The following is a 26,174-nucleotide window of genomic DNA, read 5'->3' on the forward strand; positions in this document are numbered from 1 at the left end:
ACTCCAGATTTCACTCAACCCCCAACGTATCACCAGTCCACCACAATAAACTTGCTGACTGGCCCGTTTACTCCTGAAATACGAGGTCAGATTTCTAAACTATTTCTGCCTGCCTCAGGCATGTTCAAAGGATTCCCGAACCCAACAGCCAATACCAGTGCTGGTGTGGTCCCGCTCAGACAGCTCCCTGGAAGACATGATACCCTAGTTACAGTAAATGCCCCATGGAACACTACTGATTTGTTTAATGGTGTTCATAGAGTCCCAAGGATATGAGAAGACCCTGTTAAGGTCCAGGAGGAACTTCAGGTTATCATCAATTGCTATTACCCTACTTGTGTCGACTTGAATCACTTATTATGAGCAGTGTTGCCCACAGATACATTTGCTTAGCTCAAGGTGTGCATAAATTGGCCAGCTGGAGATCTGGGTAGGACTTTCATTAGCCACACAGCACTTCTGAGAGAAGTTCGAGAGACAAAGGAAACCACTGAAACCAAGCTCATGATGTCACAAATACTGAGTTTACAACCACCCCAAGGAAGGAGAGAGTTCTCCCTGGTCTGGGAGAGTGGGAACGGGGAAGTGGGAGAGGAGTACCTCAATCATTTCAGTCAAAGAACACTGCTGAAAGGTATTACTCAAACACGTGTAGTGAACAATGCAACTACTGTGAAGAGTTGGGCACTGGAAAGCCGAATGCCCACATCGGCCTCAGCAAGTGGTATGGCAAGGTCCCTGTCTCTGCTGCCACTACTTATGACTGAGTTTTAGAATTGCCAAGGGGTCTCTGAGCTTGTTGCCCCACTTATATTGGTTGATCCTGTGGCCCCTATGTTGTTTGTATTGCTGCTTGGTCAAAAGGTTTCATGTTTGGTTGATACAAGGGCCTCACAATCCACTCTAAACATTTCTGAGTTTCCCCTGACACAGCACTCTGATGACATAGTAAACGCTGTTGGTATATGGTGTACTCCAATACATCATCCTGTGTCCAGCCCACTTCTGGTCACTATAGGTCCAATTTCAGACCAACATGCATTTATGCTGAGCCCTTTTTCTCCAGTGAATTTTGTTTGAACTAGATGTATTGTGTAAACTAAGTTGCACTATTCCCTGTTCTCCTGATGCTGTATATCTGAATATCCCCACTCATAGAGAGCACAAGTGTCATGGCCACTTGCCCAGGATCACAAGAGTGGTACCATCAAGTGGAGGGAGTAGGGGGCATCATGGGTCACGCACGTCGCTTTGGGACATTTATACATGGGGGGCCTGGTTGGACACAGTCCTGGTGCCTCTGGCGCCAGGCTCATGGAAGGATTTAAACAGGACATTTCCATTATGGGCAGATGTGCTTAGAATGAACAGGAACTCTTTTATTATGAGCAAGAATACTCTCAAGAACTCTCATTTGTGTAACTAGTCCAGGTGTGGTCTCCATCTTCATCTGCATCTGCACGTGCATCTTCTAACTTCTAGGAGTGGCAGGGTGTGGCATGCAGAACTTTGCTAAGTGCCGTGGCCTTAAGAGCTCAGCTATAAAAGCCAGCCCAACCCCAAGGCACACATTTCGCGTTATTCTGCACCTCCTTGCAACGTAACACTCACTGTCGCCTGGGATTCATTTTACCTGGAGTTATCCTGCCATTTGCACCCGTGCTTGTCACTGGAGGATCCTGCTCTTACCTGAAGACTTCCTCCTGGCACAGCGGCTCACCTGCAAACATCTCGGAGTGCATACATCTTCCTCCTGGCACCGCGGCTCACCTGCAAACATCTTGGAGCGCAGACATATTGCTCCTGGCACCTCGGTTCACCTGCAAACATCTCTGAGCGCAGACATCTTCCTCCTGGCACTGCGGCTCACCTGCAAACATCTCGGAGCGCGGACATCTTCTTCCTGACAACGTGGCTCACCAGCAAACACCCCGGAACGCAGACAGCAACATCCAGGCACCACGGCACAATGCACTACATCCGAACTCGCAGCACCTGCAAAGAAAAGGCAAAAGACAAGGTTAGACACTTAACAGACATTACGTTAAGGGCTTGCTGTCATTAAAACCTTGCGCTTTCCCTAAAGCCATCACTCACCTGCTGCTGAACATTGCGGTCGCATCCATGTTCCGCTCAGCCGTGTTCCGTGCCTCCACAGCCATTGTTAGGCCGCATTTCCACCTATTTGGAAGAAAACAGAGAGAAACATTATTCAGTGCAAAACAACCACATTGAGAGCAATAACATCAAGACATTGAGAGGGAAAAGACAAAGACATTGAGAGAAAGCAGAAAGAGGAACTTAGTCGCAGCCGGACTGGACAATTACTCAGGAATCAGTGAAGGAAGTAGATTCCACCAACAAGCGCCCCTGCCAGAAGTAGCAGGACGGAGAGCTCATCATTCACATTAATCAGGTGAGCCTTATGGGCCGGTATAGCCCACAGAAATAGCACCTTGGGTCGAATGGGTTGGGAGCTACCACAGTCATCTTCCAGCGCATTCACGTTTTCCCATATCCACGCAAGAGCAGTGCCAACAATTGTCACCGCCCATAGCTGTTCCGCAGGGGACGAAACCAGAAGGGGGATATCTAACACCAGGGAGGGCTGCAACCATGCCCCAACACCTCCTCAGAGATAAGGTGAGCGTAACAACAAGGTGCTGGCAGTATTACAGGAAGTCACCCATTTCAACCCTGGTGACCGAGCCAACACCCCCTGTCCAGGATAGGGGCTGTTGGACCAGGTCCCAGCAAAATGATGGTCAAAGCATACACACGATACTTGGTTTTTGGTTAATGCTGGGCCAGTTAAAATCACTTTGAATACTGCCAAGCTCTTGCATGTGTACGTCAGTATCCTATTTCCCCGAAAGACTGAAGAAGGTATCCGCCCTGTGATAAAGTCCCTACTTCAACAAGGTATCATTGTGCTGACCTGCAGTCCCTGCAATACTCCAAGCTTGCCTATTAAGAAGCCAGGTAATGAGGTGAATCATTTAATTTAGGATTTGCATGCGGTTAATATAGCGTCTACCCTCTTTTCTGGTGGTACCCAATCTAGCACCCATTTTGTATTCCCTGAACATCCAAGCCTTTCACTGTTGTAAATTTGTGTTCAGCATTTTTCTCCATGCCCATACATTATTTTTGCATTTACCCATAAATCGACAAAGTACATGTTTACTAGGCTTCCAGTCGGGTACGTAGGACGCCCTACCCTGTTTTCCCAGATCTTAAAGAAAGATGTGGATTCAGAACAGTTCCCAGGAAGGTTGACGTTGGTGCAGTAGGTAAATGATCTGCTCATAGCCAATATTACCCAATTTGATCGATTTTATTTGATCAAATGGTACATCTGGCCAAATTCGTCCAGTACCATTCGATCTAATAAAACGATTAAATTGGGTAATCACTACCGAACATGGGGAGCGGGTGTTGCAAGGTTGTCCCCCGCCTCCCATGTTCAGTAGTGGTAGCTTTGGGGACTGGAGGTGGGGACGGGGGAAGGAAAAAGAGAATAGCGGACCTTGCAGCGTCGAATCCGACCCGCATTAGAGGGACGGAACTGACGCCGCAGTGTCAGAAGGAAGCGGAGAAGTAAAAGGTAAGTAGGGGTTGGGATGTATTGAGGGTGGGGGCCATGGATTTGTGGATTTTGTCAGCATCAAAATTGGTTGTGCAGCGAAATTGATTACAGTAAATTCCTCCACAAACAATTGTGCCACATCCAAATCACACAGATCCCTTATAGCCTCCCACTCCTTGGAAGCTTCTGAGAAAGACTCACTTGTTCTGTTGAAAGCACTCACTGAAAAGGGTCACAAGGCATCTAAATACAAATTACAATTATGCCTGCCCCCTGTGTGATACCTGGGCCATGAGATCTCTGCTGGGGAACGACTCTGGTCCCAGTATAGGATTGCAACAATGCAGAAAGTCCCTAACCCCCCAAACAAGAAGAAGATGAGAAGGTTGTTAGGAAAGGTTTACTTTATGTGCAGTTTCCCTCCATTTGTGGACCCCTCAAACCTTTTTCTTTTGTTTGCCTTTTCCTGACCTGACTTTTGCCAGTGGAGCACAGTGTTCAGCTGCGTTCCCCTGGGTTTTTGCTCACTTGTCCGTCCGTCGGACTGTCAGTACTGGGAAACTATGTTTCCCTTAGTCTTTGACTATGTTGCCATTTCTTGGTAACTTTTTAACAGTGCACAATGTACCTTCCAGTACCGTGCGCTGGGGTCCTTTTTGTTTTATGGCCCTAGACATCTTCAAAGGATTTTTTTTTGTGATTGTATGAGTGTGCCTGGAACGAACTGGTGGCAGCAGTTACTTCTAATAATGATTTACTTCTTTTTACTGAATCACACCGCGTTTTCGCTTTTGGTTCAAGACTGTTTCCCGGTCCGAAAATGGCCGAGCCACAAAGTCTTTTGTTCTGTCCTATTGCCAATTTGTCCCTTGACTTCACCCAGGTTGAGTAGCCTGGGTTTTCCTTATTCGGGCATGCAGCCTCCTGCAAAAACCAATATCTTTCGCAGGATTCTGCCCGTCATGTGTGTGTGCCCAGGAAGTGGGTTTGGACTGTCTGGTCCCAATCAACACTATTGGTGCCAGGATGTCTGGAGTGCCTGAATGACGTAGACCACTGTAGACTGGGATTGAACCATGACTGGGATACCTGCGAGGGCAGATCTTCGATTGGAAGTCATTGATTTTGTTGCTTAGCTAATCCTGGATAAGAGAAGGGGCTCTTCACCCATTCAAGTTCGAACACTTGAGTTCTCCCTGAGCTACAGAAGGAGCTAAGTATCCTGTATGAAGAATAGGACTTGAAAATGCCAGAGACACGTTAGAAGGCTCTGGGACCCTTCACCCTTTGCTGTCCCATCAAACCCCTGTTTTCTTCATCGATCAAGAAGGCCTGCCAAGGCGCTTTGCCTTTTTGGAGTAGTGGCACAACTACAGTAGGTGCCCCCTGCTTACCCACCGAACGGGCCCCTTCAGGAAGTGTTCCTGGACATCCAGGGACTGTGCAACTCCATCTAAGGGTATCATGCAGAACTGCTGCTGTCTCGAGTTGATACACAAGACTTGGGACATAGCTTGTTTGTGGTCCCGTGCCCTCTCCTGCCTCTGGGTCCCAAATTGGAGAGTGCATAACTTGGCCCCATCTGTGATTCCTGCATCACTACTTGTTGGTGACGGTCGCTATAGGTGCCTTGCTGTTTTGCTCTCCTGTGCCCTGACGCCTGCGGCACCGGAATTTTCTTCATACCTCCTTCGGAAGCTGAGAAAAGGCAACTGTCCTGTCATGGATGATAGTTCGATCCCGCAGTCACCGAGAGCTGCAGCGCTGCAAAACTGCAGGACTAGAACCTAGAGCTGTTGGCTGGGTTAGCCTGCGCTCCCTAGCTATTCTCACCTTTTGAAAACTGCTCTGCTGCCAAGGGCACATCCTACTCTAATAGTGGGAACAAATTCTTCATTGTTTCAAGCCCCTTCCTGACTTGCTACAGCCCTAATAAGAAGACCCGCTTTTTGCTCCACTATCGCAATGGTGCGCTTTTACGCACAAACTGTACTGTTGAGCACAAGGCTCCCTACTTCTTAGGCTGGGCTCGAAAGTTAGGGAAAAACTCACAAGAATTGTCTAATGCTCCTAGTGTGTTAACCCACTCTTCTCTTTACAGTTTATGGCTGTGTTTGCCTCATTAGGAAATGTATTGAATATATGCTGTTTAGTAGAGTATTTTGTGTAGTAACTGTTTTTGCATAACTAAAGTTTACTTGTGTCTATTGGTCAGGCCGACAATAAATGTACAGGTATTTTTAATATAGAATTTGTTACAGGCTCGTCCTGCTCCCCACAATACCAGTGGTCATCCAGCTCCCCCACGCAACCTCAGGCATTCCAGGCACTCGTCACTCGGACGGACACACATAATACACAGGAGACCAGAAGTGGGTTGAAAAGCTGTAATGCAAACACACATCAGTGCATGGGAGGGCTGCATTCTGCCCTGGCCCTCCCAGGCCTGGCTCATCCTTATGTACAATAGAGTAGCTAAATCTATTCTCCACCCATTAAACAGCTTGTATGATAACAAACAGGTAATTTTGCTAAACAGGAGGAAGAAAGTACATTCTGCAACTGCAGACTGTTTCCACGAGGCAGGCTCTGGCAGCCTTGGGATTTGAGCCAGCAGCGTTGTGAAAGCAAAAAGAGAATATCGAGGCTGAGTACCCTCAAAAGGAAATACACCAACATGGGTTTACAAAGATACACAGATCTTTATTCTACAACTGAACAGTTTTCAAAGGACAAAGTGACAGATAGCTATCAGGCCCTCAGTACAACACAGCGAATACCAGCCCTGTTCGGTGCGTGAAGTGAGCGGGACTGTGCATCAGAATATTCGCTCTTTCATACAGTCTTATAACATGATGTTCAGTCCCTCGGTACGTTAATAATTCCTAATCTAGGGTTTGTGCCGAGTTCACTTATGACTCTCCCAGCTATATGCATATGGATCACCTTCAGTTAACATGTTCAACAAATCACAATGGCAACATTATATTGTCGGATCTAACATAAGCCTTGTGATGCTGGAAATGCATCTGAGGGGCAGGGCCTCTGAATCCTTGTCCTTTTTCTGTTTTTACCGTGTGTTCTGTTATGTTTTCTGCCCCGGAGTCCATGTGGGACTCCTGGCAGTGCAGCTCTCTCTTTTGGTTTGGTGAACAGACCCATGGGATACCCTTATGGCACCCATGGGTAGGGGTACAACCCTGTGCCCCCAGTGTATGTTTTTGGGCACCTGTGGGTGACCCCAGAGCAGGGTATGGGCTGGTGGCAGCTCCGTGCTGAATTTGACAGGTGCTCCGGGTGTCCTCCATTTTGGGATACCCTGGCCCTGCCATTGGGATCTGTTGATTCCTGATAGGAAACAAGATGGCCCCTGTGGCCTCTTGCTGTCTATTGCCGGTTATCTTGTTTTCACAAAGTCCTGGGAAGCCCTGTCTCTGTCCCTTCCCCCTGACTGGCTGTTGGGTGGAAGTTCCATATATGGTGTTGTTGTGAAGGCCCAGCTAGACTGACTGGAGCCTTCCCAGTGACTGTATGTTGTGGGTACCTCCTGTGGGTGGGACCTGGGTGAATGGAGTGTGTGACCAATATACACTTCTTGTTGTGGTTGTCTGGTTTCTGGCATGAGAGACAAAGACTGAGACAGCCCTGCCCGAAACTGGCCTGAATGCAGTGTGTAGTGTTGAATGGCTGGGTACTTGTCCCAATACACATTTCTTGTTGTGAGTGTCTGGAAGGGAGGAGTGTGGCCTGAATGCACTGTGTGCCTGATTGGCTGACTGACTGCATGAATGCCCTGCAGTATGATTGGCTGCTGAGTGTGTGCCAGCAGCGTGGATGAGAGAGAGGATAGTATATCTGGGGACCTCTCATCACTGGAAAAGTGTTCAGAAGGGACCTTTGGTTGAGAAGCGACCATTGTGCTCCTAAAGCAGCCAGGGAGCTGAGTCTCCACTCTACGAGTAACTGGAACTGCTGATCCTCGACGTCCAGCTGGAAGAAGAAGACTTGCTGTGGCATTTGCTTCGACCGATCTGAAGGCTGACGAGATCGTCGAGGGCTGACCCGAGAGAGGACCTGGTAAGGCGCCCTCTTCCCGTGCTCCGAGGGACCATCGAGCACCGCTCCATCTTCGCCGAAGCGCCCTGGAAGACAGACCCTCGAAAGGCTGTCGACCCGAGACAGGACCGCTGAGGAGATCGAAGTGAAGCACCCGGATATCGACGCCGTCGAAGTCCATTGCCGTCGACCAGGGTTCGCAGGTTTGTGTAACCGCTGGAGGCCCGTCGAAGTTGTGTTGCCCAGCCGTGGGAACCACTTGACGCCGTGCCACCGACGACCGGAGCCGTCCGCTCCTTTGCCTAAGAACATTCAATCGAAGGACTCTCTCGACCGCATCGTCGACCGCTTATCCTGCCGGAGAAAGTCGAGGCCGACCAACGCGCCGAGGAGAAACCTGCCGGTGGGTTTCCCGCCACCCGACGACCTCAAAGACTCGGACGACTCGACGCCCTTGCTGGGCTTCTGTCTCTACAATCTTTGCGGTCCAGAACTATTGTCATCGAGGTGCCCCGCACACCTCCGCCTTGCAGGACGCCGACGCCCCGACGCCGACGAGCACCGCTCGGACGAAGCTGCCGCCTCTTCGACACCGTTCTACCTCGTTTGTCGATGGACGTTCGACGCCCCGTGCCTCCCGCTTGAAAGGGAAGGCATTCAAGAAGGGCCGTCGATTCCCCGTCGCCGAACAGCGAGTCCCTCGACGTTTGTCGACGCCTCTTCGAGGAGCTCGACTCCACCAGGTACATTGGGGGGGGGTAAAAACATTATAGGAGAGAATAAGACTTGCAGAGCAATATATGGACTGGGCTTGTGCTATATCTTTCTTTACAGGTTGCCCAGGTGGGGGGATCTCCACACAGAACTGTGCCTAGTGGTAGGGGTCAGTATTCTGCCTATTGCTCAACCATCTTATTTCCTCTCCTCTCTCTATTGCTGGTTTCCCTCTATTGGTCTGAGTGACATTGTACAGTATTGTTAATGCACTGCAATGAGATCTAGGGTGGTACCACTTTAGGATTGTAAATATTTGCCATCGTAGATTTTGCCGGAGTACAAAGTGAGTTACTATGATAAATGTACATAACCTTAACTTTTGATTATATAAAGACTGTGTTCTAACCAATACAGAGTGTGGATATTCCTTTGTGGGGGCTTGGGGGATACACTGTACTTAAGAACCAGCCTGCATCACCTCCTGAGAAGCTAGGCCTTGATTGCTAGACCATTGCTACCGAATAGAGAATCTTGGCTGGGGTCTCCTGTGCCTCTCCTCCACCATATAGGGAACGGAAGTACAGACACCCCCCACCGGTCGTTGAGGCCCGTCTCTCACACTGGTGGCAAGCGGTGGGATGCTTATGGTTTTAAGAATCAGTGTATAACCGTGCCACTTACAAAGGATATTTGCCCTTTATTAAATTAAGGTTTAGTTGTGTACAAGGTAACTGCATTACAAACAATGGAGTCTATTGCGAATGGCAAATTAACTCGGATGAGTTTGGAGGCTCTCCAGAGTGCTTGTGAAGCTAGGGAGTTAGACTTTGTGGATAAGTCTAGGGCTGAGCTGATAGCTGCCCTGGTGGACTACCAGACTGATAGTGAAACTCTTGATGAAGGGGGGAATGCAACCAATGAGGACTCTGCCCCTGGGGTTTCACCTGAATCTGTTTCTGGGAATGCCGCCATTCCTGCTGCCTCTGTTCCAAACTCCAGCAATTCCTTAGAGCTTGAGTTATTAAGGATGAAATTGGCCTTTGAATACCGCAAGTTGGAAATAGATGCTGAGCTTAAGAAAGAGGAGTTGGCTCAACAAGTGGAGCTCAAGAATAGGGATCTTGAACTCAGAAATAAGGACCTTGAACTCAAGAGCCAGGACACTGAATGTCAGAGGATCCAGCTAGAGAAAGCTAGAGTGGAGACTTCAGCTAGATCCAGTGAGAGTGTCAGGTCCCCAGCCACGAAGTTTATGAAAGATTTGGTTGGTGTATTTGTGGAGGGTTCGGATATCCTCCAATGGATTGAAGCGTTTGAAATGGCTTGTGAGATTCATGATGTGGATAAAAGAGATTGGGCGAAGTGTTTGTTAAGCAGAGTGCCTCAAACCGGGTATGACTGTATTCTGAAGCTGAGTGTGGAAGAAAGGGGTCAGTACGAGTGTATGAAGTCTGCTTTGATTGCCAAGTTCGGCAAGACACCTACCCAATACCTTAGAAGGTTCAGGGATTTTAAGAAAAAGGAGAATATGTCTTGGGTTGACTGGGTGAGTGCTGCACACATGAACAAGATGGGGTGGGTCGATGGATACAAGGTTAAGACTTTTGTTGAATTGTCCCACCTCTTGTTTTTTGAGCATTTCTCTGAAGCCTGTTCACCAGAGCTGCGTCAGTATGTGGCTGACCAGAACATTTTGGACCCCTTTAAGCTGGCTAGGTTGGCTGACAAGTGAGTCTCCCACCGGGTGTCCCCTAAGGACTCCAGTGGGAAGGACAAGGACAAAGAGAAGGGGGCCTCTCAGAAAGCTGAGGAGTCCCCCAAGCAGTCACAGTCGGGTAAACCAAAACCTTCCTCTCCTAAGACCCAAAAATCTAGTGGGGATAAGTCATCTGGGGGTGGGAATAAGAGTAGTGGTCCACCTGCTGCAAAGCAGGCTCCCAGTGGTTCCAGTACCGTACCCCGCACTCCTGGCGCTTGTTGGGACTGTGGGGCTCTGGATCACAAAAGGGGTGACCCCAAGTGTAAAGGTAAGGCACTTGGAGTACAGGCTGTCAGCCTGACCTACCCTTACCCCGTGTCTGAGGTGGAGGCCACGGTCCTCCCCTCCTCTGCCGGTATCACATTTGGTGCTCCGGTGGAGATTTCCTTAGTGTCCCTTGGGGCCTGGGACCAGTATGCGGAAGTACTGGCGACTATCCCACAGAACACCCGTAGATTTTTGAGAAGTGTCCCCTTGAATGGCCAGCCTTCTACTGGTTTGAGAGACACTGGGGCAAGCATGACAGTGGTGGACAGGACCCTGCTCAGGCCAGAGGACTATGAAGGTGCTCCTCTGCAAACCACCAGGTTAGCTGGTGGGCCTCCCAAATTATCACCTGTAGCCTTAGTCACACTCATGATTGGCGACAAGACAGCGAAGGTTCCTGTCCTGGTTCAGGACAATGTCCCTGCTAACATTTTGTTAGGGAATGATCTAGTAGAGTTGGGGTTGATCTCGGATGGTCTTCCCATGACTGCTGCTGCAGTCACTAGGTCACAGGTGACACCGGGTCTGGCTGTGGGTCAGGTACCCGAGCCAAAGGCGAGGCCTAAGGCAAGAAGAAGGAAGACCAAGAAGGCCACCTCTGTGGAGGGAGCACCTTCTCTTCCTGCTGTTCCGACAGCACCCATTGGGATCCATGCTCCGGACGGGCTGGGTCCAGTGGAAAGCCCAAACTCCACTCCTTTGGGAGAAGAGACAGAAGGCTCTCCTGTGGGAGAGGTTCTTAACCCGGAGGATCATCCCGACCTTCAATGCTTGTTAGCTGAAGGGGGACCCTCCCGGTCGGACTTCTGTAAGGGACAGAGAGAGTGCCACTCTCTCGAGGGACTGAGGAAACAGGCCCTGGCCCAGGCACAAGGAGAGGTGCCTAGGAATTTCCGGATTTATTGGGAGGGTGAGCTCCTTGTTAGTGAGCCCACTAAGTCTGAACCTGGTGCCCGCAAGAGGTTGGTGGTACCCCAGGTTTACAGGCCCTTCCTACTGCAGTTGGCGCATGAGGTGCCCTTGGCTGGTCATCTTGGGACCAAGAAGACTAAGCAGAGGCTCTCTGCCCATTTCTACTGGCCACGGATGGGAGTAGAGGTGGAGTCCCACTGCAGGACCTGCCCAACTTGTCAGTTGTCTGGCAAGACTGGAGGCAGTGTCATTGCCCCACTACAGCTGTTGCCAGTGGTTGGCACACCATCTGAGAGGGTGGGCATCGACATCGTCGGTCCCCTTGACCCTCCCTCATGTCTCTTGCTAGCTTCCGGGCAAGAAGAGGATGAGAGTGAGCCCCTTCCTGATTTGCTGCATAGCAACCCTCAGGATGGCTCAGTGGAGGGAGTACATCTCTCTCCAGATTTGACAACAGAGCAACAGAGGGCCTGTAGGGCTTTGCTCCAACAGTACGCCTTTCTGTTTTCACTGAAGCCAGGCCTTACACCGTGGTGTAAGCACGAAATTGACACTGGTGACAGTGTGCCTGTCAAAAGCAGGTGCTACCGTATGTCAGATACCGTTAAGAACCACATCCAGGCTGAGGTCGCCAAGATGTTGGATCTGGGTGTTATTGAACGCTCAACCAGTCCCTGGTCCAGTCCAGTGGTCCTTGTCCCCAAGGCAAGTTCCCAGGCGGGTACCAAGGATTGGAGGTTCTGTGTGGACTACCGAGGAGTCAATGCCGTCACCAAGACTGACGCGCACCCATTGCCCAGGGCTGATGAGCTCGTGGACACCATCGGTGCTGCCAAGTTTGTGAGCACCTTTGACCTTACTTCAGGCTATTGGCAAATAGCTCTGACGGACCATGCCAAGGAAAAGACGGCCTTCTCAACACCTGAGGGACTCTACCAGTTTAGGCCATGCCTTTTGGGTTGAAGAATGCCCCTGCCACCTTCCAGAGATTGGTCAATCATGCGCTCAGTGGGCTGGAAGCCTTTTGTGTGGCTTACTTAGACGACATTGCCGTCTACAGTTCCACCTGGGAAGAGCATTTGACACATCTGGATAAGGTGTTGCAGGCCTTGAAAAGGGCTAACCTCACTATCAAGGCCACCAAGTGCCAGATAGCTCAGGGGAAAGTTACCTATCTTGGTCATGAGGTAGGAGGGGGTCAAATCCAACCTCTCGCCAGTAAAGTACAGGATGTACAGAACTGGGAGACTCCCACTACTCAAACCCAGGTGAGAGCCTTTTTGGGCCTCACTGGGTACTATCGCAATTTCATGGCAGACTATGGGACCATAGCTGCACCTCTGACAGCTCTAACGTCACCCAAGCAGCCTAGGAAGGTTACTTGGACCGAAGACTGTCAGAGGGCCTTTGATGGCTTGAAAGAAAGTCTGTGTAGGGCACCTGTGTTGAGTGCGCCTGACTACAGCCGACCCTTTATCGTCCAGACGGATGCCTGCGACACCGGAATTGGAGCTGTCTTGTCCCAGTTAGATGACAAAGGGAGAGAACACCCTATCATATTCATCAGTAGACAACTCAAGGGTAGAGAACTTAGGTGGGCTACTGTTGAAAAGGAGTGTTTTAGTATAGTTTGGAGCCTTAGGCGTTTTAGGCCCTACCTTACGGGGTCTACCTTCAAGGTCCAAACAGATCATAAGCCCCTGAAGTGGCTTATGCAGATGAAGGGTGAGAACCCGAAATTGCTCAGGTGGTCCATTAGCCTGCAAGGGCTAGACTTCACCATAGAGCACAGACCAGGGAAGAGTCACGATAATGCAGATGGCCTTTCCAGAAGGTATGTTGACCGTCTGGATGAGGGTGTCTATCCCGTGGGAGATTAGACACCCTCCACCTCAGTCTGAGGGGGGCGACTGTGATGCTGGAAATGCATCTGAGGGGCAGGGCCTCTGAATCCTTGTCCTTTTTCTGTTTTTACCGTGTGTTCTGTTATGTTTTCTGCCCCGGAGTCCATGTGGGACTCCTGGCAGTGCAGCTCTCTCTTTTGGTTTGGTGAACAGACCCATGGGATACCCTTATGGCACCCATGGGTAGGGGTACAACCCTGTGCCCCTAGTGTATGTTTTTGGGCACCTGTGGGTGACCCCAGAGCAGGGTATGGGCTGGTGGCAGCTCCGTGCTGAATTTGACAGGTGCTCCGGGTGTCCTCCATTTTGGGATACCCTGGCCCTGCCATTGGGATCTGTTGATTCCTGATAGGAAACAAGATGGCCCCTGTGGCCTCTTGCTTTCTATTGCCGGTTATCTTGTTTTCCCAAAGTCCTGGGAAGCCCTGTCTCTGTCCCTTCCCCCTGACTGGCTGTTGGGTGGAAGTTCCATATATGGTGTTGTTGTGAAGGCCCAGCTAGACTGAATGGAGCCTTCCCAGTGACTGTATGTTGTGGGTACCTCCTGTGGGTGGGACCTGGGTGAATGGAGTGTGTGACCAATATACACTTCTTGTTGTGGTTGTCTGGTTTCTGGCATGAGAGACAAAGACTGAGACAGCCCTGCCCGAAACTGGCCTGAATGCAGTGTGTAGTGTTGAATGGCTGGGTACTTGTCCCAATCCACATTTCTTGTTGTGAGTGTCTGGAAGGGAGAAGTGTGGCCTGAATGCACTGTGTGCCTGATTGGCTGACTGACTGCATGAATGCCCTGCAGTATGATTGGCTGCTGAGTGTGTGCCAGCAGCGTGGATGAGAGAGAGGATAGTATTTCTGGGGACCTCTCACCACTGGAAAAGTGTTCAGAAGGGACCTTTGGTTGAGAAGCGACCATTGTGCTCCTAAAGCAGCCAGGGAGTAACTGGAACTGCTGATCCTCGACGTCCAGCTGGAAGAAGAAGACTTGCTGTGGCATTTGCTTCGACCGATCTGAAGGCTGACGAGATCGTCGAGGGCTGACCCGAGAGAGGACCTGGTAAGGCGCCCTCTTCCCGTGCTCCGAGGGACCATCGAGCACCGCTCCATCTTCGCCGAAGCGCCCTGGAAGACAGACCCTCGAAAGGCTGTCGACCCGAGACGGGACCGCTGAGGAGATCGAAGTGAAGCACCCGGACATCGACGCCGTCGAAGTCCATTGCCGTCGACCAGGGTTAGCAGGTTTGTGTAACCGCTGGAGGCCCGTCAAAGTTGTGTTGCCCAGCCGTGGGAACCACTTGACGCCGTGCCGCCGACGACCGGAGCCGTCCGCTCCTTTGCCTAAGAACATTCAATCGAAGGACTCTCTCGACCGCATCGTCGACCGCTTATCCTGCCGGAGAAAGTCGAGGCCGACCAACGCGCCGAGGAGAAACCTGCCGGTGGGTTTCCCGCCACCCGACGACCTCAAAGACTCGGACGACTCGACGCCCTTGCTGGGCTTCCGTCTCTACAATCTTTGCGGTCCAGAACTATTGTCATCGAGGTTCCCCGCACACCTCCGCCTTGCAGGACGCCGACGCCCCGATGCGACGAGCACCGCTCGGACGAAGCTGCCGCCTCTTCGACACCGTTCTACCTCGTTTGTCGACGGACGTTCGACGCCCCGTGCCTCCCGCTTGAAAGGGAAGGCATTCAAGAAGGGCCGTCGATTCCCCGTCGCCGAACAGCGAGTCCCTCGACGTTTGTCGACGCCTCTTCGAGCAGCTCGACTCCACCAGGTACATTGGGGGGGTAAAAACATTATAGGAGAGAATAAGACTTGCAGAGCAATATATGGACTGGGCTTGTGCTATATCTTTCTTTACAGGTTGCCCAGGTGGGGGGATCTCCACACAGAACTGTGCCTAGTGGTAGGGGTCAGTATTCTGCCTATTGCTCAACCATCTTATTTCCTCTCCTCTCTCTATTGCTGGTTTCCCTCTATTGGTCTGAGTGACATTGTACAGTATTGTTAATGCACTGCAATGAGATCTAGGGTGGTACCACTTTAGGATTGTAAATATTTGCCATCGTAGATTTTGCCGGAGTACCAAGTGAGTTACTATGATAAATGTACATAACCTTAACTTTTGATTATATAAAGACTGTGTTCCAACCAATACAGAGTGTGGATATTCCTTTGTGGGGGCTTGGGGGATACACTGTACTTAAGAACCAGCCTGCATCACCTCCTGAGAAGCTAGGCCTTGATTGCTCGACCATTGCTACCGAATAGAGAATCTTGGCTGGGGTCTCCTGTGCCTCTCCTCCACCATATAGGGAGCGGAAGTACAGACACCCCCCACCGGTCGTTGAGGCCCGTCTCTCACAAGCCTTTGTATATATTTTAATACAATGCAGTTCAACAAGTGTTCACGTTTAGTATTTACACAACATTGTGCTTAATATATGTTCATGGATTAATATTGTTGGCACAGGTAATCCTCGATCTATAGGTCAACGAAGGACAAGGTCCCAGTACATGACCCTAACATTTGGCCTACGGGCAGTTTAAGCATTAACTTGTCTGTGGAGGTCAAGACGGCCATGTTACAAGCAGAAGAACACTGTCCACCATTTTAGAACACAGGGTGACTTTGGAGCGAGAATCAAAGTGGCGGATGAACCTAAAATGGCGGCTTAATCGATCTAAGGTCAGAACCTTGTAGCGCGGATTTCATCGCAGAGCGACTGGGCTTAGGCCAATATATACAATAAAGGAGGCACAATATGATTTCCCATTCGACAAACCCTCCTTTTGGCCTAAGCCAAGCGATATACTAGTTCCAGTCACTTTACGAGTAACTCCACGTCTCAATGTCCATACATCCTGAATCACTGTCGGAGATGTCAATTGCCATAAGATCAGTTACTAAGATTTCTTTCAGCATGTATTCATTGGAGTTCTTCTCTGGGGCGTATGCCTTGCGTCCTAATGCACCCATCGCCTGTGCGCAACATCCCCCTAGCATCGAACATATACCAGGAAGACATTGTATACAACAACAAAGAAACAACACAACTCCTAAAATGATCCGCAAAACCGAAAGTAGCTTCCAACCCCAAGATCGCAAGAAGTCCCAGAACCAAGCGCTAAGATCCCAGTTTCCCTCAGGAACATGCACTTCTGAACTTAGGACATGCAGATTCTGTATTGCCTTGAAGACAGTTGGGGAGGAATCTGGCACGAAAACACAGCAAGTGGACCCCACTAATTTACATACCCCTCCATGTTCAGCAAGGATGACATCTAATGCCATCCGGTTCTGAAGTGCTACTAACCTTAGTGCTTTCTGTTCTAGAGTCATATTATAGAGTATGTCATTGGTCCGGTTGATGGTCCTCTCCAGTACTCTCGCTAGTCTCCTGGTATCTTCAGAATTCATTATTTGCCCCCAAAATGGCACAAATTATTTCGCTACATCGCCTAGAACTTGTGCTGAAGTGTCACCATTTTCGTCCCGCTGTGGACAAGCCTTTGAAATTTCTACAGTACTGGCTATGAATACCTCGGGTAACAGAATCCCTAAATAACAAGTTCCCTGCCAATCCCTGGGTGGGAATGGAAATGCTACATTACCGCAAACAAAGTAGACAGGTTCGCATACATACAAAGGTCTGTCCTCACCAGTCAAATTCGCATAGTTGGCGCAACCTTTAAAATCACCCATTGACTGAGTACCATTCCTCTGTATGCAGAAAGAAACTGAATCAGGGCTATGGTTGACAGTGTAGGAAGGAGGCGTGGCATCCTTATTGCCTATAGGAGCCATCTTGAAAGAGATCAAAGATTGAAAAGGACGGACAGTCTATCGGAAGGCTTAATAGAAGCAACGTTAGACTTGCTCCTATTTGCAAAGAGTGAACATCCCAAGGGAGTCAGAACACGTTTTTCAAACTGATTCAAATTAGTCCCATCAAAGTTCCCTGAGATGCTATCGTTCCAGCAACCAAATAATAGTGCTCTAAAAGAAGCATAGCATGCAGTTGTCAAAGGTAGAGGATGAATATACCAACCTAGCCCCTTAGCCCCGTATTGCGGTAAATGTGAACAGACCCAGCAATTAGATTTGTTTAGAATGGCATGCGTAGCATTCATGATGAGTAATAGTGTATTATTATAATATCTCTGTCTGTGCTGAGAGTCTCAAGGAGATAGAGTGTACAGATGCATGAAAGGAGTAGAAACAGTAGGTACATTTTCAGTAGGCAACAAATTCTCAAGCAGATGTACTTCTTCTAGATACCAGAAACCTAAAACAATGACTATTATAAAACCAATTAACATTATCACAAGACAACATTACGTTTTTGGGGCCCAAACATTTAAATGTTCATTTCCGTAGCTGTTCACACAGTCTTTTCCCTTTTCCATACGAGCGGGAGCTGTTGCAGGCATTGTAGTCTTCAAACAAAGCACCAATGTTAGTTTGCTGGTGACCTCCAGGCCGAGTGTCTTCTTAGTCCTTCCACAAACCCTAGCCAACAGAATCCCCTTACGATCAATTGATCGGGCCAAAAAGGCAAGCCCTTGATGACTTTTTCTTCTCTGAACGCACAGGAGAACCGGGCAGTAGATCTATTTCCTCGGACGCAGATCGTACCTTGTGATCCCTGGTACTGAGTGATCTGAGAAGAATGTGCCATCACTTCCCGCTGGAAGTGACGAATCAGGAGTGGAATTGGATCAAGATCCAGAACAGCTTCCACAAACAAAACTGTTGGAGAGTGTGGAAGCAAAATGGCTTTTTCCCCAGGCCCCACAGGCTCAGGGAGAATCCCCAACACACTCTCGATGCTGTTTACTGCTTTGGGATCATTGGTTGCAGTACTGGTAAGGGGTTCTGTGTCTCTAGCGTGTGGCACTGGGTGTGGAATCCTCTTGGTGTGCGTCGCATGGATCCAATTCTTCTGGCCTGCTACCCGCACCGCAGTTTGTGTGACCAGCAGGACTTGGAAGGGGCCTCACCAACGAGGTGCGAGGCAAGAAGATCGCTCAAAGGATTTTACTAGGATCCACTCCCCAGGTCGTATGCTGTGACCGGGACCCTCGTATCGTACAGGTAAAGCCTCTTGCACCTGATGATAAATCAAATACAAGTTTTTAGTCAATTGGCTACAGTAATCTGAAAGAAGTACATTTTCGACATCTCACAAAGAACGACATTTTGGAATTTTCCAAATATTAGCAGGCCTCCCCATAACCACCTCAAAGGGAGAGAGCCCAGTCTTAGTTTGAGGGGTTGTTCGCATTGATAACAACACGATCGGTAAGGCGTCCGGCCATTTTAGTTTGGTGCCAGCACACGTTTTAGCAAGCTTGTTTTTGATGATGCTGTTGTGTCTTTCCACTTGTCCAGCACTCTGAGCGTGTCTGGCCAAATGGAACCATTTATCGATCTGTAATCCCGCGCATATCTGCAGTATTACAGCAGTGATAAAATGTGGACCATTGTCCGACCAGATGACTCTCGGTAACCAGAATCTCGGGAAGTATTCCTTTAACATAGTCTTTGCAGTAGTCATGGCTGTAGCGTCTTTAACAGGAAACGCCTCAACCCATTTCCTAAAAGCACAGATGACGACTAACACATACTTTAGATTATTGCAACGTTCCATCTCAATAAAATCAAAATGGATGACCTCGAAGGGAACAGAAGGTGGACCAAAACTACCCCTAGGAGTTGATGTGCCTTTTCCTACATTGTGCTGCAAACAAATCATACATTCCTGAACAAAGCATTCAGCTACTTTAGAGATTTACCCATACTTTTTCCAACATTTTAGTGATTTTATGAGCACATATGTGTGTGGAACCATGAGCCATAACAACCATCATCATAATGTATGCGTCGGGAAGTAGCAACTTCCCTTCAACTCTGTCCACCCAACACCCATCATCATCAAGTTTCCCCAAGCCCTCAGCCCATTTCTTAGACTCTTCTAACGTGGCATCGGCTTGGATATCCCTTACAGAACCAATACCCTCATCCACGGTACAGGAATTTGTGGCATCCCTTAAAGTATACATGTCTGAAGAGAGATCAGTGGCAGTCTGTTTAGCTATCTGATCAGCAAAAGCGTTCCCTTCTCCTACATCATCTACAATCTTCTGATGCGCTGCACATTTTACAATAGCTAGCTGAGTAGGGAGTGCACGTGCTGAGAGTAGCCGTACTATCAAGGAGCCATGCTGGATTTTCATACCCTGTGAAGTCAAGAACCCTCTTTCTGACCAAAGTCTCACAAAGTTGTGAACCACCCCAAAGGCATACTGACTGTCAGTGTATATATTCACGGTAAGCCCTTCGGAAAGTTCACAGGCTCGGGTCAATGCTATAATCTCTGCGGCCTGCATGGAGTTATGCGTGATTCTCTTGGTTTCCACGACCATGCATAAGCAGCTGTGGATGTACCATCCGGAAGTTTGAAGCAGGAGCCATCGCAAAACAGCTCCCTTTATGGATTGTTCAAAGGAGTATCTTTCAGATCAATTCTACCCTTTGTCTCTTGGTCGGTAGTGTAAAGGCAATCATGTGACCCCTCGTCACTGCAAGCAGTACCTTGCCGGAAAGGTAAGAGTTCAGTCGGATTAAGAACACAACACCTCTTAATTTGTATGTGTGGTGCAAACAAGATCAATTCATATCTCGTTAACCGTGCAGAAGTGAGGCGTTGCGTTTGAGTTCTGTTCAATAGAACATCCACAGAGTGAGGTACCATTAGGGTTAAAGGATGGCCTAGGACCATTCCCTTGCTCTGTTTTACAGACACAGCAGTAGCAGCGACAGCTCGCAAACATCTTGCCAAAGTGCATGCTACAGGATCAAGGGCGGAAGAAAAGTAGCCGCACAGCCTATTCTTCCCTCCATTTTCCTGCGTTAATACAGCCAAAGCACATCCATCACATTCATGCACATACAACACAAAGGCCTTTTCATAATTTGGTGTCCCCAAAACTGGTGCCGAGCACAATGCAGTCTTGAGCAAATCAAATGCACGCTGGTGCTCCATGTTCTACGGGAATGGCGAAGAAATGCCCTTCTTCGTCAGAGCCAACATCAGCTTAATCACTAGTGAAAAGTTGGGGATCCACTGCCTACAGTAAGAAGCCATACCTATCAAGGCTCTAACTTCTTTCTGCGTATTTGGGACAGGCATGCTAGAAATGAGTATTATCCGTTCAGGTGTCAACCTTCTTCCCTCCTTTGACAGGATATTGCCTAAATAGGTGACCTCCTGACAACAATACTGAAATGTTTTAAGCAAAACTTTGTGTCCATGTTTAGCCAGGTGAATAAGTAACAACACAGTGCCCTCTTTACAATCACTCTCTGAGTCAGCAGCTAAAAGCAAGTCATCAACATATTGAAGTAGTGTACAAGTAGAGGGCAACTCAAGGGTATCGAGCTGCTCTTTCAAAGCCTTACTATAAATACTAGGACTTTCCGTGTAACCTTGCGGCACACGGGTGAATGTAAACGAGCATCCCCCTAGGTGAACGTGAACAAGTATCTACTGTCCTTATGTATAGGAATACTAAAGAAAGCGTTCTTTGGATCCACAACATTAAAGTGAGTAGCTGAAGCCGGGATCATAGTTAATATCGTCGTCACATCAGGCACAATTGGAAATTGTGGGGCGACGATCTTATTGATGGCACGTAGATCAATTATGAAACGGAAAGGAATTGCATTATCGCCTTTTTTGTACATGGGCAAAATCGAACTGTTGCACAAACTACCTGCAATTTCCTCAATCACCCCTCGATGCACAAAATCGGAGACAATGCATTTCAAAGCTTGCTCACCATCAACCGGGATCTTATACTGTGGAATACGTGGCAGCTTTACTCCATGTTTCAAGACAATTTTAACAGGCTCAATTTGCAAAACACTGACATCATTGTCGTCGACTGCCCACAAACACTCCGGAACATCACTAAATTCTGGCGGCAAAGGTCTGGTCAAGAATTGAGAAACAGAAAGTTGCTTTGGTGAAATCGTCAAACGCACTCCATCAGAAGAACAATGAATTACCGCATTTAATACTTTCAACAGATTCACCCCAGCAAATTCTCTCCACAATTCGTAGTCAAAAGGAATGGACAATGGTCCGTAAAGGGACCCAAAGAAATAGGTACCGGCGAAGAAACCGGACAAACAACTGGTGTACCAGAAAACCCTCCAGAAACGTTAGTTTGCCCTGACAGTGGAATGTTTGGAACCCGAGAATGATCAATGGAACACTTCTGTGCCCCTGTATCTATCAAGAATAGATGTTTCCTATTTCCCACTATCATTTCAATGTAGGGACCTTTCTGATTAACGGGAATAGGCGTTGGTTCCAAACCCTGCTTCGGGCAATCCTAGCGAAACAGAATGTCGTTGAAAGGAAGTTCTTCAGAGAGTTAAGCAAGCAGAGGGATGGTCCAAAATGTTTCTATTGTCCGCACTTTATACCTGATTGTCCTGCGAAAAAGGTTGCTGTGAAAAAAAAGGTCCTGTGAAAACTGACCTCTACCAGGGCCCCCTACACCCGGGCGACCTCTGGATCGTCCACCCATATTCCCAAATGTGTTATTTGACCTCTGTCGAAGGATCGGGCATTGTGCACGCCAATGACCCTCTTGCCTACAATAGGCACACTGGTTAATGTTTACAGGACCGAAGGGCGCATTACCCTGTGGAACATACTGACCTCTAACTTGCATACTACCCCCTCTAGGGCCTCTAACAATTTGCTGCAATAATACTTAAGTCTTCAAATCACCTTTTGTCTTTGCGACTCTTTCTTTTTCATTATTGACATGATTCTCATAGTACTGAGCCATGTGCAGTACTTCTGATTGAGACTTTGCTTGCCAAGCGCTCTCAGAAGACATAATTTGTGACTGGATGTCAGGCAGCAATCCATGCACAAATATGTCTACGAATAATCTTTTCCCAGACTCTGTGCCTAAGTCTTGTCCACTGAAATCCGAAAATACCTGTTCGAACCGATTAAAGAACTCGGTAGCACCCTCAGACTTCCCCTGGACACAGGCAGTAAGCCTGTCCCAAATAATTCTCTTTTCGGGAATTATAGTTTTCAATTTCACAACTATTCTGTCAGGTAAAGTTAGTATCACCTGAGGCGGTCTTTCGCCAGCTGGCCTTTCTCCATCGAGTCTAACTATGTTAGTCCATGTATCTCCTAGCCCTGATACATCGTCTATAGGTCTAATCTGTTTCCACAAGTCGACAGGCAGGAGTACAGGAAATAACAAATCAATATCACTCAAAGTGAATACCGATGATTGCAAAACAGACTCTATTTCTTTATAGAACCCTGTCGGATTCTTCTTGATGTCGGGAATAGACTGTTTGATGGTGTTCACTTCCTGTCTCGAGAACGGGACGTGAACGAACTGTGACACATAATGGGCAGGAATTTGTCAAGCAACTGTACCTGCTACAGCATCAGCGGGAATCTCTACTTTGGGGACAAATGTCGGAGGAACCTCTCTCATAGGCAACTGAGAAGTTGACAACTCCGAACGCTTACTAAGCAACAGATCCAAATTGAGCGCTAAAGCAGCCGGAGGAGTGTCAAACGAAAAAGCTGTCTTGTAAATACTTATTAACTCTGCGGGACAACAAATCTTTCTTTTTACACTCTCATCCTGTAGGTACTCTACCATTATCTGTATCACTTTCCTCTGCATTTCTGGCGTATACTGACTATATGTCTCATATACTTCAACAGGAGTTATCGATGTGTCTGAGATCCATCAAATTGCTTCTTTTGTGCAAATTCGCGTTTCCTCATTTGTCGATTTACGACAAGGAAAGAACCGTTTTTGTACGAACATAGTACCCTAACTATCTCCATCTTCATTCTGTAACCTTTCCAGCTCCCTTCTATAGTCAAGTACCCTCTCAACATGCTCTTGCACTTTCTCCGCAGTGTCTCTAGAAAACGCTAAAGTATTCAGATCCCTCAATCCTTGTGGGAGATCCGTACCAGTTAACCTGTCCCACATTACACACAAATGAATCCCTAATCCCTCAATAAAAAAGTTTTTCTCAGGAAAGTTGTCTTTATTAAAAAGTGTGGCAAAAACATTAGCTTGATCACCCTTCTCCATGCAATGCTTAGCCCACGCAGTTAACTTACGCTTTTTCTCTGGAGACACAGTATTGCGAGTGACGACCCTCGATCCCACTCCCCGATCTACTACAAGTGGTGTGGAATCACTTGGAAGAGGGAGAGTAGGCAAGTTCAACGGAGGTGCTATCACTGGTACAACAGGTAAAGGTGGAGGAGCAGGTGGAGGAGCAGTGACAAAAGGAGGACCAACAACTGGAGGAAGAGGAAGAGGAACAATAGGAGGAGCAGGAGGAGGAATAACAGCAGGAAGAGGAACATACAGAGGTGGCACAGTGGCACCAGGCCTTCGTTCAGTTAACAGTTTATCGAAAAGTTTGTCAGAAACGTGAAAGTCTTTAGAAGGATAGATTTTCTGGATACCAAGTGAGAAAGCTCTATCCATATTCCTAGCTGACTCAGAATGTTTATTTTGGTCATACAACAACGCCTTTTCGGCGTTCGTCATATGACGGCGCGCATGTTTTTCTCTACTCTTGAGCTGCTGTAAACCTTCTTTTTTCCAATTCTGTAATACGTCAAATGCTGCAGGTCTAGCCTTTTTCTTCAATAATATAGATTCTAAGTACTTAGTACGAGGTATTTCAAAACTACCATTGATTGGCCACTGACATTCGGAAGCATGTCTAGTTTGTCTGTGCAAAATATCATTAAACACTATACTACCAATGCCATGCTTACAGTACATAGTACAAGCCAGCGACCCCTCCTGTGGCACCGGATGGCTAAATTCCAAAGATTGTCTGTCCTTGTGGAATAATGCCCTGAAGCAGGCAGACAATTTCCCAGGCATATCAGAATACTGGTGTTACCTGGTCGATAATTGCACTTGCAAGTGTAATACGCCAAAACAAATTATCAGGATACTTAAGAATCGGGTCACGACTCATCTGATCAAATCCTAAGGAGGTCTGATCGGATTTCAAAATTTTCTAACAAAGTTTTCCTCGTGTTTGGTGATTTCGGCAAATCTGCCCGCCTCGATATGTGGCCCTTCGTCAAGATGCCGACTCGGACCGTGTGCTCACCGTCCAGGGATCGGGCCGTGCAGCGCTGCTGAGGTGTCGTTTCTCATTCAGGAAAGGGGCCCCCTTTACACCATCCGATCCCGGTCCGATAGCCGCATCAACCTTCAACGAGCTGGCATCAATCTTGAGGGTCCCTTTTCGGGCACCATCTGTGAAAGCAAGAAGAGAATATCGAGGCTAAGTACCCTCAAAAGGAAATACACCAACACGGGTTTACAAAGATACACAGATCTTTATTCTACAACTGAACAGTTTTCAAAGGACAAAGTGACAGATAGCTATCAGGCCCTCAGTACAACACAGCGAATACCAGCCCTGTTCGGTGTGTGAAGTGAGTGGGACTGTACATCAGAATATTCACTCTTTTATACAGTCTTGTAACATGATGTTCAGCCCCTCTGTACGTTAATAATTCCCAATCTAGGGTTCGTGCTGAGTTCACCTCTGACTCATCCAGCTATATGCATATGGATCACCTTCAGTTTACATGTTCAACAAATCACAATGGCAACAGTATATTCTCGTATCTAACATAAGCCTTAGTACATATTTTATGCAATGCAGTTCAACAAGTGGTCACGTTTAGTATTTACACAACATTGTGCTTAGTATATGTTCATGGATTAGCATCGTTGGCACAGGTAATCCTCGTTCTATAGGTCAACGAAGGACAAGGTCTCAGTACATGACCCTAACATTTGGCCTACGGGCAGTTTAAGCATTAACTCGTCTGTGGAGGTCGAGACGGCCATGTTACAAGCAGAAGAACACTGTCCACCATTTTAGAACACAGGGTGACTTTGGAGCTTGAATCAAAATGGCGGATGAACCTAAAATGGCGGCTTAATCGATCTAAGGTCAGAACCTTGAAGTGCGGATTTCATCGCAGAGCGACTGGGCTTAGGCCAATATATACAATAAAGGAGGCACAATATGAATTCCCATTCGACAGCGTCATCACTGTGCACTTCTCAGGAAGGGCTCATCATTCCTGGCAGTCTGGGGCATCACTGAATTCCACATCTCAGCTGTGCTGTGCTCTGGGACATTGCTTGGCATGGGTGTTCAGCTGTTAGGCCAGTCTCTTAGGCAAGTTTTTAGGCCAGTCCATTTGTATCCGATGAATCTCAAAGAAACCAAAAGAAAGTGCAAAATCAGAAATGTAAAATGCACCCAGTTTTTTCCTCTCTGCTTATTTTATTCATGAATCGCTGACAAGGGCCTTGCACTACTTCTACATAGAGCATACTGCAATAAAACTATTCTGATACATACAATCTCAATAAGGAAGCATAAAAAATAAAAATGATCATCAGATCAAAGCAAAGCCATTAATTCCTGCATTGCACTGCATAAGCAGTGCCCCACTTATTAGCATCACCCATAATCTAAAGTGCATCTAAAACAACAAAAACAGTTATATCTACATGTACCTCCCTTCCTAGCTCTGAGCATCCCTGTCACTCTAACATTCATCACCACCTCCTTCATGTGTCTGTCATGTTTGTTTGCACTGTTGTGGAGTACATTGACTAGCCCAGCAGAACCTCTACCTCACCAAACTACATCTCAGCAGTCACCAGCAGAATGGCTGCACTGGCTCTGTTGAGCACTCTTCCCTTGCATCAAAAATGTGTTTTGCAGCTACAAAAAAGATGGTTGTGCTGTTTCACCAGACACATATGGGGCAGGAGGAAACAAAGAACACCCAGAGAATTGCTGCCAGTATTTTCTTCAATTGCAACAAAGAAAAGAAT

This window comes from Ambystoma mexicanum, chromosome 1q, assembly GCF_040938575.1.
Source record: "Ambystoma mexicanum isolate Mex_15411 chromosome 1q, UKY_AmexF1_1, whole genome shotgun sequence".
Classification (NCBI taxonomy): Eukaryota; Metazoa; Chordata; class Amphibia; order Caudata; family Ambystomatidae; genus Ambystoma; species Ambystoma mexicanum.